We start from the raw sequence: 13,517 nt of genomic DNA, 5'->3' as shown, positions 1-13,517 counted from the left end.
CAATAGACCTGAGCTCTGTAGTTTTCTTAGCTGTCAGTGAAATGTCTTCTAAATGTGTTAAACTGTCTCAGGCTTGCCCCAAAAATGACCATGTCAGTGACAGATGACATTTATGGTACCACCCTAAAAGCAAAGAATAATTATAGTAAGATAATTAGGCATTAGGGCATTGATGGGGCCAAATGAATGTGGAGAAAGTTAAACATGCAGAAATATCTGGCTCCAGGTCTTATATGTGTTGGGAACTTTCCAAAATTCAGAGCATAGAAATTCCCATGCTGCTAGCTCAGTAAATTTTCAAGCCTTTGGAATCTCTACTGACCTTTGGAAAACATAGCAGATTCTTCTTTTAATCACACAACCAGCTGTCCTAAGGGCCAATTAGCCTGAATTATGTTTTTTTTTCTAATTACTTATTTGTTAAATATTACTGTTATTAATTTTCTTTATCAGTTTTCCTTAGATCAGAGGTTCTCAAACTTTTTCAGTTCCAGCCATCCTCAGTATTTCAATAACTTTTCTTCTGGTATGCCTAGGCCAAAAGAAATACCTTACTATTCTGCTTATTAAATAGTTAGGTCAAAACTATTTAATAAGCATGGAAGCATCTATGTAGATATTTGAAATAAATAATACACAGATATTAAAAGATAAAGGAGGAATAGTCTTATTTCATTCTTAAATAAGTGTAATTACTTCCTAATGGAATACGTGTAGGTACCTGTTGAGCTCTGCACAACTTCTCAAATCTTAGAATCGAATTGGACACCACCACCCTCATCTCCATTCCACATTTATTTTTGCATGCTATTGGCTTTTAACAGCAATCACCAAAAATTCAGCTTTGTGAAGATGTGAAATAATCTAAAAGTATATAAGTATGATTTAATGTTGAAATGCTGATAATCTTGAGTTTTCTCAGTGTCCAACAGATGTCAAATATTGCTGTGTATTCTTCAAAATGCAACATATTCTGTGTCATCCCTGTGAGTTCAGTACAGCATCCTGGGGCACACAGTTTGGAAACTGCAACCCTACACATTAAACATGAATGATTAGGTCCAACATTCAAATCTGTCAAATTTACAAAGAATGGGAATTTCTGATTTATACTTAAGCCTGAAATTTCTCCTAGGGATCACATCTGGTATTTAGTACCTACACACCTAGCTGTTCTTCACTTCCTTAGGAAGCTATGTGCTTATGTTCAGGATAGCATTTTCCCCCCCTTCTAATTTTCTACCTTTGGAAATGCATGCAGTCTGCTGTTTCCTTCTCTAATTCCTCGTCAGTAATCATGCTGGCCAAGATGGCCTGGTGAGCAATGTTGTTTATTTCATTGGATGCCTGTTTTTTAACATCCGTTTTATTTTGGTTATTAATTATTATCGAGTATCCTGAGTATGAGAAACCTAGTACAGAGCTTACATAAGTGGGAAAAAGAATGCTATTTTCTCTTAGAGGTTACATGCTGCAAAGCTTGTCACTGCCGATCGCTTGCTTCAAACCCTTAGCCCTTTGTGAGCAAGCAGATGTCACATGAACTAAGACCCCAGAGCACATCAGCCACTTGGTTGGTTTCTCATTCCTGTTTTCTAGCCTCTTCAGTGGATTTTAATACCTTGGCCTTTGGCTGCTTTTCTGAAGAAGCCTCATGACATCACTAAGCTTCAGGCTCAAATATATTTTATCCATACTTTATGGCTCTCTTTAGTCTGAAAAAGATTTTGCTGCTTCTCCTTCTTCCTCTTTCTCCTCTGCCTCCTTTTCTTACTCCTCTTCTTCCTCTCTTCCTCCTCTTCTTCTTCTCCTCTTTCTTCTCCTCCTCCTCTGCCTCCTGCTGTTCTTTTCCTCCTCTTCCTCCCTCTTCTCCTTCTGTCTTCTTGTTCTCTTATTAACGTTTTCATAGTTTCCCTTGGAATATTTTAGCCCTGAAGAGCTAAACACTAAACATCAAGCCTATTTGTTGAGTGATTATAGTGGCTGGAGGTCAGGGCTGTCTCCCAGACCCCTAGATGCAGGATATCCTTCTAAGGGACACGGAGATTGGGAATTGGGAATGGAGCAATGCCTAGTTGTAGAAGAGGCTGAAAGAGAAGTTGGAATAAAAATGGCCACCATTGCCAATTCCTTTGCTTTACAGTTTAAAAGTGACTCTATGGTCGAGCTCTCCTCAGCCTCTTCTCTCTTCCCTGACTTCTTTCCCCGCATCTCTGCCTCTTCTATCTCTCTCATCCATCCCTTACTTCCTCACCTTCTCCGCCTCCAGCCTATAAAACGTTCTTGGGCTGTCCCCAGTCAGGTGGATGTTGCCTAACTCGTGTGTGATACCAATAACCCATGCTAGTGAAGCCAATGAGGTAATTTTCCCTGAAGCTCTAAATATAATTTAACAAGTTAAACACTGTAACATTGTGGTGAATGCGCTATTAAGGGACTGTAAATTGCTTACATAGCATCAATAAACACAGTGCCCTAAAGCCAGGGGCCGTTAAGACTTTATAATCTAAAGCAGCACTTGGAGTATCACCCTGAGGCTTCAGCTTCAAGTCAGATAAAAACAAAGCTGGCTGAAGGCTTCAGTTGATGCCAAATGTACATAAGAACACAACAAGCTTTAGGGGGTAATTACTTTCTGAATGCTTGATGTGGATTTGCTGAGAAACACATCTGTTATCAAATTTACCAGTGATTAATTTGATTCTTCCATTTGCACAGAAAATGGGGCAAGTGGAGTTGATGGTTACCAGTGCCAAGCCGACTGGTATATGGCCCCTCCCACAGATTCAAGTATCATTTTCTTGGGATAGGAAAAAAAAATCAGTATAATCTACTCTCATACATACATTGGATTAAACCCTACAGGATTATGTGTATTGAAAAAAATCTTTCTGTAATTAAATTATCTTTGGTGTTGTTGAAAGGGTACAGAGTTTTAAAAGTTTATGGCTTCTTTTGGAAACAGAATAGTTCGTGTTTCAGATTTTGCAAGTCCCCAAGCTTCCTTCCCCTTCTTTTTCCTTTCCTCTGATGTCCACCCACCCCTGGCCAAATCCTTTCACAAAACACACCTCCCCTCTGTAATTCCTTCCCGGGTTCATATTCTCAGCCAACTGGTGACTAACCCTTTTTGTGTTTTAACTATTATCCAGAGTATTTGGTCTAAAGCATTTGCATTTGAGCTCTGGAAAGCTCTTAGCATTTTACAAATGTTACCCCATTAATCACTGCAGCCATCAGCCTGACAGTGTTTACCTTATATTTAAAAGTGGTGGAAAAAAGAAAGCTCTGAATGGTCCCGAGACCTGACCAAGGTTGCTTGGTGAGTCGGGAGGGGACAAGGGAGGAGAACTCACTGTCTCAGGCCTCCCAGCTCTCACACCTGCCATGCCACACACTCCTAAAACCTGCATAGGACCTTTGGGTCTGCAGGGTCTCAGGGTCACCTTTATGATTTCTGGTCTTCCTTCCTTCCTTCCTTCCTTCCTTCCTTCCTTCCTTCCTTCCTTCCTTCCTTCCTTTTTTTCTTTCTCTCTCACTTTCTCTCTCTCTCTCTTTCTCTTTCTCTCTCGTCTCTTTCTCTCTCTCTCTCTTTCTCTCTCTTCTCTTTTCTCTTCCTTTCATCTCACTCTGTCTCCCGGGCTGGAGTGCAATCGTGCAATCTCGGCTCACTGCAACTTCTGCCTCCCAGTTCAAGTGATTCTCCTGCCTCAGCCTCCCAAGTTGGGATTACAGGCGCCTGCCACCACGCCCAGCTAATTTTTGTATATTTTGTGGAGACGGGGTTTTGCCATGTTGCCCAGGCAGGTGTCAGACTCCTGAGCTCAAGCGATCCACCTGCCTCGGCCTCCCAAGATGCTAGAATTACAGGCATGAGTGAGCCACCGATTTATTTCTAACTAGCTTGCTGAGTTATGCTTTAAGCCTGAATGGAAGTTCCTGTGCAGATTCATCTCCTTTTGTTGTTATTGAGGCCATCCCGAGACCATGGAGACTTGCCTCTCATGTGTCTGGTCTCCGGTACACCATGCCCATCCGCTGAGGAGGGACAGTAACTGACAGAAGGGTACATCACGGGGGCTCAGAACAACAGGTAAAATGCCCCACGCTCATAAATGGCCATCAGCAGACAGCAATTCATCTGTCTCCTGGGCAGTCTTGAGCCTTCCCCTTGACCCTCTTTAGCCCCATCTTTCAGCCACATGTCATGTTGTCTTGTGACTTTACTCATTGGAGTGCCATCAGGGTTCATGCTACCTGGCTTCACTGGCAGAAAGGAATTTAAAGATGGGAAGACAGAGAAAGAGGGAGATGGTACAGGATGATTTGATCCAGGGGTCACAGTCCACTAGGGATGGCTTTTGTTCCAGGACAAGGTTGAAATGAATTATCTGCAGTGAAGTACGAGGTAGGCACGAACCTAGAGATGCTTCTTCCGCATTAGATTACTAAAACTGCTTCCAGCTGGTCTCGACATCTCTGTTAGGAAATAGGCCACTCTCCAGGAGATGTTTCCACTGATGATAGTCAACCAGGCTAGCCATTCATATGTCTCTGAGGGTGGTGGGTGCAATTCAGTTTTCTCTCCCAACTTGAAATCTTCATGCCAATAATACACCTTCAACATGGGCTTCTTAGGTCTTGATGGTAAATTATAAAAACACTAAGATCATAACATTTTCTAAACAAGAGCAATTTCATCCTACTTCTAAGCAGCTTCAGTTAATTTCTAAATTCCCCAGCACTGCAGGGACTCCCTACTTTCTACCCCCCCCCATTTATTTTTTATAAAACACGATCCAAATATATCATGGGAGATGCACCGTGCCTTTTCCTGTCTTTCAAGTAATGCATTTTTATGTAAACATGTTGTTTATGAAAGAGCCTTTCATGGATGCCTTGTGTTGCCTTTGCTCAAGAAAATACATTTTAAAAGAATTCTCCCCAGCCTGGCATGTAATGTTTCATTAGCCAACATAACCTTGTTTATTTGCTTTTTAAAATTTTATTTGGGAAAGGAAATCAATTTGCACCCCTGACATGCTGCCAGGTTCCTGTTTATATGCACACAATAGGCAGCTTGGAGGGGGTAAAAATATATAGTTTATGATTTCAGCATTAAGTGTGACACAATCTGTATATGAAACCATAGAGGCAGTCCTGTTTTCCTGTCCCTGCAGCCACGCTGCAGTTTAAGCTTTTTATCAGAGTATTAACCCAGTGTGCACAGAGGGAATGGTCCTAATCATGCTGGGCACTTTTAGTATGAGGAAAAACTGTCAGAATGAAAGAGATTCTTTGCTGGATTTTGTTTATATTTTCTTATTTGTTTTTGGGAAAATACTTTAAGTGACCGACTGGGACTCGGCCTTATAGCTGGGCTGTGTTTTGGGTGAGCTTGAATGTCTTTCCAGTATAAAATGTCCTCAGGCTTCTGTGGTCAGAGATTCCTTGGCTGATGGGAGGTTGACAGGACCCTAAAGTCAGTGTGTCTGTCAAACAGAATTCCTTTCCCTTCACTTCAGTCCCCAACAGTGATGTCCAACAGATGGATATCTGCTGAACTTGACCCTCACTCCTGCCTCCTTTGAGTGGACCCCCTGGGCTTTTCTCTTCCCCAAAGTGAAATAATTACCTTACTGGTCCAGTGTATGGAGATCCAAATATGAACATGAAATAAAGTCGTTCCTTCCCCTTTGCAGAAATGACACTCTCTAAAATCACCCATCGTAGCCAAAAAAAAAAAAACTGAATTAGTAGTCAAGAGATCTAGATTCCAGTCCTACTCCTGCCCCCGTTTAGATGTGGGCCACTGGCCCGGTCACACCATCTCTTTGACCTCTACCTTCTTCTCTGTCGAGTCAGGGAGTTGGATTCAAGGCTCTCCGTGGTATAGTTCAACTCTGAAGTTCTATGTGCAAGTACTGACAAGTTTCATTTAAAACATCTTCACCTCAGACTTGGAATTTCTTCCTGCCTGTCTCGGAGCCTGCATCCAAGCCAGACCCCCTGTTTTGGGTTTATCCGTCTGAATTCCTGTTTCTGTTCCTGTTGGGATGGAGCCTTCTCCCCTCCTTTTCACTGCCTTGGCTTCCTCTCTGTTAAGAATTATTGTAACTTCCATGGATCTGCTTTTTTCTTTTCATTTTCCTAAGTTACCACTGAAACCTAACAATCAAATCTTGCATATTGAAAATGTAACTCTACTGGGCAGCACCCATTTGGTTACAGACGCTGTGTCTGGAGGCAGGACAGGGTCCCTTTCCATTCCACCCTGCTAGTCACAAGGTCGGCTCTGGGCCACAGCCTCTTATCAGAGGCCCGGAGGGCATTTCTAGTTTTTTAAGTGACCCTTTATTTGGCTGAGCATGCCACAAGCTCTAGGTATGCTCTATATGTGAATCCAGACTGTTCACATGAGCAAGCCAAGGAGGGAAGCAGACTTGGGGAGAGCTTGAATACAAGGAGAATCTTTCATTATTCATCTCCACTAGTAATTAGAGGGCACTATTGAATAGATATAATTGGATCATGTCACAAAAATTAAGATAAAAGACCATAAGCACCCCATTCTGGCTCAGTGTTCCTCCCCTCTCCTCCGCCTTCACTGGAGTTTTATTCAGCTGGTGGTAGGACTCAGCACACTAGAGGTCTTCCAGTTGTCATAGATCTGTAAGCTGCATTGTGTGTGTGTGTGTGTGTGTGTGCACGTGTGTGTGTGTGTAAATAAAAAGCTTCCCGCATATAGGCTTACCTAAACCTTTATCAAACATGGTGGTGTGCAAGGATGTTAGAATAAATGGAGCAACATACGAGACAAGGCATTTATGAGGGCTGGCAACTGTTCTCTCTTCCTGTGCCAGCAGATGTGAGATTAGTAGTTAGCTACCCAGATAAATCAGTACTAGGTACAAATGCATAATTGACTCATAGGCAAAGCCACTTCACCAACATAAAGATAATATAAGAAATTCAAATACTTTGCGGTTTATCTTTTGCCCTGACCATACCTTATATCAATGATTATAAACCTTTAAAAAGGCGTTTTGTACTGAGATTCTATTTGACTTTTTAGGGCAGATTTAAATTTCTAAATCCATTTATAGGTTTTGAAAATTATTTCATAAAGTGACTAGCAAACTATATAGGTGTGAAAAGACATCTGAAAAACGTATTTCTTTACATATAGGGCTGTAATTGGATTTCTTTAAAAGTAACTGGACAACACTCAAATATTTTAAAAAAAACAGATCTTAGAGCAAAATAAAAAAAAAACAGTCAAACATATAGATATCATTAACATAAGAACATGAGCATCATCACAACGGGAATGTTACAAAGCCTTTTGTCCAGGAACTCACTTACTGAAAGCTCCAGCAATATGGGTGTGGTTCTTATGTGAATCCCTGATTCCCCTGAGATCTCATCTAGAGTTTAGGTTTAGAGATATTATTTCTTAGTCTATCAAATAATCAGTAAATTTGTTCCACATTGAAGTTATCAGTAGAGCACAATAGAATGAAAATGAACTTAAAATGGAATGTTACAGCATGTTCCAGTTGCCAAAGACCAGGGACCTGCAGACTTGGTGTCTTTTCACAGGAATGAGAGGTTGCCAGGGAGAGTGCCTCAATAAAAATACGGATGTCACTGACATTAGCGCTTCTGCTTAGTGAGTCAACCCATATATCCTGGCTGTCTTAGGTAGAGAAATGCAGCTTCTAGATGTGCTCACTTTCCTCCTGCTCAGTAATTTTGGCGGAAAGTGGAGTTGAGCTCGGCACGGTAATGGCTTTACGGTACATAAACACCAGGTGCCAAATTCTACCTTCTGTGACTCCCACATATAAAGCTGTTCTTATTCTAAGCCCAATTGTTTCACCGGGAGGAATGTAGACAGATAGGAAGCTGTGGCCTTAAAGTGAGACCTGGATTTCAGGGCGTGTAACTGGGTTCAGAGAAGCCACGCTTGCCCGAGCTCATCTTTGTGGGGTGGAGCCAGGTTACTTGGGCACACCATGGGATGGGTGCGTCTTAGCTCTGCCATCTATTGTTCTTCTCAGCCCAATTATGATTTTTTCGGTGCATGGGTCAATGCAGAGCCAGTTTATTTTTCTGCGTGTTAGGTTGATGGATGATTTTTTTTACGCTTCTGACTTACCTTTTCTTGTATAAATTTTCTCTAATGAACATGTGTATTATGGATATATTGGTGATAAAATAAAAATAACCCACGTTTGATGAACACATAATTGTACTGGGTATTTTCTGATCATCCATCCAAGCCCATTCTGTCCCTTTTTGATTCTGCTCTTGCCCTGAATGGCTGGCCCATACACACCATCTAATGAGTACCTTTAACTGGTGTTTTCCTGTTCCGTTTGGGCATATGGCCATGGAGTCATCACTGTAGGTTCCAGGAAGAAAGCAGGGAGAGACTGGGCATCTATTCTCCTAGCTCCTTCAGTTGGCTGCTTTCTTTGACCAGGAGCCACAGGTCTGGCCAAGCGCCGTCTCCCCACATGGTTCTCTCTTCTTCCCAGGTCTTGCTGACTTCTCCCTGGCTTCCTCTCTCCTGAGTCCTGGTAACCTCTTCCTTCTCTTACTCTTGTAGCTCCCTGCTGAAACTGGCCCCAGGGTGTTACACCATCTGTGGCTTTCCTACAATCTGTTTCCACCTTTGCAAAAAGTCTCTTTATTAAATGCTCCTCACATTACCCAGTTTGAAGGTACTAGCTGTTTCCTACTGGGATCCCAGATGTTAAAGTAGTCAAACTCTCTAATTGAAATTGTGCATTTGTATGCAGTCTTCTCAGACTAAAGCATCACCTTCTTTCTGTTTGACTGCAATTTTAACAATACTGAAAAACAGTGGAGTCTCACGGTACAATGAAGTGAAATGAAATTTTAAAAATTAAGGAATATGATAGACTCAGAAGGCAGGGGATTGTATAGAAAAATGAATTCATGACTTTTAAAGAAGTATTTTAAAGATATGAGATCCCAGAGAAAGAAATCATAAAAGAGATCCTTGATGGTTAAGAAAAAAATAGAACCATTAGGTTTTCTGTTTTTTGTTTTTGTTTTTTTAATTCTTATTTGAAGAATAAGGATCAGAAATGGTCTGGTGCTTTTGGATCAGAATAAGTGAGGGAGGATGTCATGAATGGGAAAGGATAGATTAAGTAAGGGTGAAATTGATTTCAAGGAGACAGAGCTACAATTTCTGATCAAGTGGCCAGGCCTCATATGTGAGCCTCATTGGAAGGTAACATTTAAGGAAAGACTTGGAAGAGATGAGGGAAGGAACTGGGGATATGTGGGAAGAAGCCTTCCAGTTTAGGGGAACGGCTGGTGCCAAGGTTCCTGTGTATTCACAGAATATCAAGGAGGTCCTTATGAGTCTGCAATAACAGAGTGATGGGGTAGAATAGCAGGAAATGAAATCACAGTGGTAACAGGTTATAGCATGCAGGTTTCTGGGGTACCTTGCAGGAGCTGTAAAAATGAAAACTACCTCAGTGACTCCTATTGCACTAGGGACCCCTAAGGATCCAGAGAACGCAAGTTGTGCTGGGAGAAATTGATGAAGTTTGTTTTTAATATTCAGACAGGATTTCCAGAGTTGCTTTGGGCACTATCATGCCCAGTTGTGGCCAGTGTATTGTCCCCTGTGCTATATAACAAATGCTGTTTTGTTCGCTGTGATGAAGGAAAAATGTTATCTCTTTAATTTCAGATGTCATAAAATAAGACAGACTAAGCCTCTCATTGAGTTTCTCTGTTGCATTACTTAGTTTGATTTTTGCTTTAAGAAAAAAGAAATACTGTTAATGACGATTAAGTTTGGTTGGAAGCAACGGTGGTTCAAAGGTACTTATTCCCCAGTGAAACAACCACTTCCCAGGATAGAAATAGGCTGCTGAATTAACACTGATCATTAGAACAGCACAGCAGTAACTTACATTTGCAAGTACTAGACAATTTACAATGCAAGGCCATTCATGAAGAGCTACCTGACAGGTTCCACCAGAAGTGAAATGAAGCAGCAAGCACCTCTTTTCTTTATTGTTTTGGAGGAGGAAGTCTAACTTGTAGCACATTTTCCTTTCCACTGAAGATAGCATTTCTATTTTATGTTAAGAGTATAATTTGCCAACTATTCCAGAATGCAGGTGCCCAACCAAAGCTCCAGGCAAGGGAGTTTTCAAGCAATTTCAACTTAGCCAGCCCTACCCTCCAGCTGTTTTGGCCAGGAGAGAACAGGAGCTGAGAAAGGGGGGCTTGGGCAAGGGAAAGGCAAAGGTGAGTCTCTTCTTAGATCTGTAATATATCATTAGCAGCTTTCCAGAGAGTGCTACATTTATATTTCTGGTCATTAAGTAGGTATGCATTGGAGTCTCTTTGAAATGCTGAAGAAATAGACCCTTCAGCATCCTCGTGGTAATTATACGTGTCCTTATTTTTAGTAACTTTGCAAATTTCTGGTAAGGAAGGGAGAGACATTTGTTTAGTAATTCTAGAATGGGCCATTTGCCTCTTGCACGGCCAGACTAGATTCGCAGTGTGCAAATACTCAGCATTTCTCTGCACGCGCTGCACCCCTTTTGTGATTTTTAAATACCCTTTCGTCTCCCACACTACACAGGTGTGAGAGCTTGGCAAGGTCATTGTTGCCTTCTGTTTATCTGCCCCACACCTGCCTCGGGACTCCTTTCCTCACTTGTTTCTAGTCACGTTGCTTTGGTTTTTCCTGTCAGTTTTCCAGTCACTTGGAAGGGCCCTCACTTCCATCAGTGGCTCTGGTTGACCAGACACGTGGTAAATTGGGGAGACTGTTAAGCTGCCTGCTGGCCTCTGGCCTCTGCGTGTTGATATGACTTAGGATAACACAAATCAGCAATTTTTTTTTTTTCTGAGACAGAGTCTCACTCTGTCACCCAGGCTGGAGTGCAGTGGCATGATCTCAGCTCACTGCAACCTCCACCTCGCAGGTTCAAGCGATTCTCCTGCCTCAGCCTCCTGAGTAGCTGGGATTACAGGCATGTACCACCACACCCAGCTAATTTTTTGTATTTTAGTAGAGACAGGGTTTCACCGTGTTGCCCAGGCTGGTCACAAACTCCTGAGCTCAGGCAATCCGCCCACCTCAGCCTCCCAAAGAGCTGGAGTTATAGGCATGAGCCACTGCACCCAGCCAATGTTATCTTTTCATAGTAGGATCACAGGCTTAAGATGACCGTGTTCCTGACTTAGACAAGAGGAAATTGTCTATCAGTTGCTCTTTAGTCACATTTCAACACCTCAAAAATCACAGTTCATTTATCTATCCAACCAATGGTAATTTATATAGTTCTGTGCCAGGCACTGAGCTAGGTGCTAGCGATAGAAGAGAAAACAAGAGAGGCTGTGTTCCTTTCTTCCTGGAATTTATTGTACAGTGAACTGGAAATAATAGTAATGACAATTGCACACTGTGAAACATGCTATAGGTGAAAGGATTGGGCTGCTGAAGTAGAAAACAGGTGGAATACCTTTAGCTAGGGAGGTGACGTTTAAGATGAACTGGAAAAGGGGAGAGAAAGGAAATCATTCTAAGAACAAGGATGTCAGAGCAGAGAAGCGCAGGGTTGTACAATAATATGTATGTTACTAAAGCTCTTTTCAAACCATTGCTATATCTTTACTTTATAGGTCAAAGGAAGCAAGGGTACATGATCCTCATTTTGTACTTGAGAAAATGTCATTGATCAATCAACACATTTATTGCTTAGAGGACAGGATTTAGCTAGGCAGAGAGAAGGAGAGGAAATTCTAGGTCTGAGGCATGTACAGGCAAAGGTATGAAGGTGAAAATTTGAAGTCACCTGTTGCATAATGAATAGACCAGTGTGGCTGGAGTTTAGGGTTTGCACAGGGGATAGTGGTAGGAGATGAGGCCGGAAATATGGGGTCTTGAAGGCAAGGCTAAGTGTGGGTTTTTACTGATGGTAATGGGGAGCTATAGCAGGTTTCAGAGCTGGAGAGTAGCATTAGGAAAGTGCTGAATTACATCAATTAATTGGAGAACAGGGTCTGGAGTGTTCGGGGAGGGACTAAAAGGATTGGAAGCCAGGAACCAGGCTCCTATATCAGTAGGAAGCAATTGTATGATCAGGACAGGAGGTGACAGACGTGTAAAGCTAGTGGGAGGGTCAAGAAAAGGCAAGGCGGATGTGGGAATCATGAAGACAAAATCGACAGACTGGAGAAGTTCAGCAGGATCATGTGTTTAGTGTTGGAGTTTAGATGAAAACACAGACCTGCTGACCAGCCCCTTGCCCTTCAGAACATGGAATAATTGGCTCTCGGTGACACATCTTTCTCTGCTTCCACTGTGTGTGTGTGTGTGTGTGTGTGTGTGTGTGTGTGTGTGTGTGTGTGTGAAGGTATTTTTCAGATTCATGTGTTTTTCATCCCTTCTCTTCCCTACTTTTCATATTCCTTCTAAGTTGGAGGCTCACTGTTGTAAGGAGAGGGCTGACTTTTTATTTTCTCTTGTTCCACAGCACTCATTGTACTGTTCTGTATACTCACTCAGCAAACATCTATGTAATGGGCATTGTATTAGGCCCTGAGGACAATGATAGGAAATCAGAACCTGTCCCCATCATCAAAGTGTTCATAGCTAGAAGGAAGACTGACTTTAAACATAATACATATACCAGTGTGTTCTAAGGGCTTTGAAAGAAGTGTGTGTGGGATAAGGTGGAGGACCAAGGAATACTTAGCTGATACTATCTGGTATTAGCAATGATAGTAATGATGATGAGAATAGTGATAATTAGAATAATGGCTGCTAACATTTATTGGACAGTTAATTGTCCAACATTGCATTAAATGCTATGCTTGTATGACCTGATTTAATATTTACAAAAACCTTATCAGATAGGGTTGTCTCTATTTAACAACTGAGAAAACTGAAGTACAGAGGTGCTATAAGCTTGCTGAAGATCACGTATCATTCATTTATTTGCAGAATAATTGAATCCATTGCTATCTACCAAGCACACAGCATGGAGGCAGGCACTGGTTATTTTCAGGTGAACACAGCATGTTTTCTGCTCCAGGAACAGTAAACAGTTATGTCATTTTTATTTTTCGAGATGGAGTCTCACTGTGTTGCCCAGGCTGGAGTGCAGTGGCGTGATCTCGGCTCATTGCAACCTCTGCCTCCCAGGTTCAAGCAATTCTCCCTGCCTTAGCATCTCGAGTAGCTGGGATTACAGGCATCCACCACCATGCCCAGCTAATTTTTGTATTTTTTAGTACAGATGGATTTCGCCATGTTGGCCAGGCTGGTCTTGAACTCTTAACTTCAGGTGATCCACCTGCCTCGGCCTCCCAAAGTGCTGGGATTACAGTCGTGAGCCACCAGCCAGGCCAGTGACGTGATTTTTAATGGCATGAGACTAGTGTCTGACGTCCAGGATTTTGGTGGATACATCAATCAAAGAAATTTGCTCAATCTTGATTCC

At 42.0% G+C, this 13,517-nt stretch overlaps 1 protein-coding gene across 1 annotated transcript in view; it reads left to right on the top strand.

Annotated features, from left to right (window-relative positions):
* CREB5 (cAMP responsive element binding protein 5) overlaps positions 1–13,517 on the top strand; it is a 416,204-nt gene that overhangs the window by 139,033 nt on the left and 263,654 nt on the right. The gene's annotated exons all lie outside the window — the stretch shown is intronic.

Source organism: Macaca mulatta, chromosome 3 (assembly GCF_049350105.2).
Source record: "Macaca mulatta isolate MMU2019108-1 chromosome 3, T2T-MMU8v2.0, whole genome shotgun sequence".
Lineage (NCBI taxonomy): Eukaryota > Metazoa > Chordata > Mammalia > Primates > Cercopithecidae > Macaca > Macaca mulatta.
The sequence above is the reverse complement of the archived record's forward strand: the minus strand, read 5'-3'. Positions and strand labels throughout refer to the sequence as shown.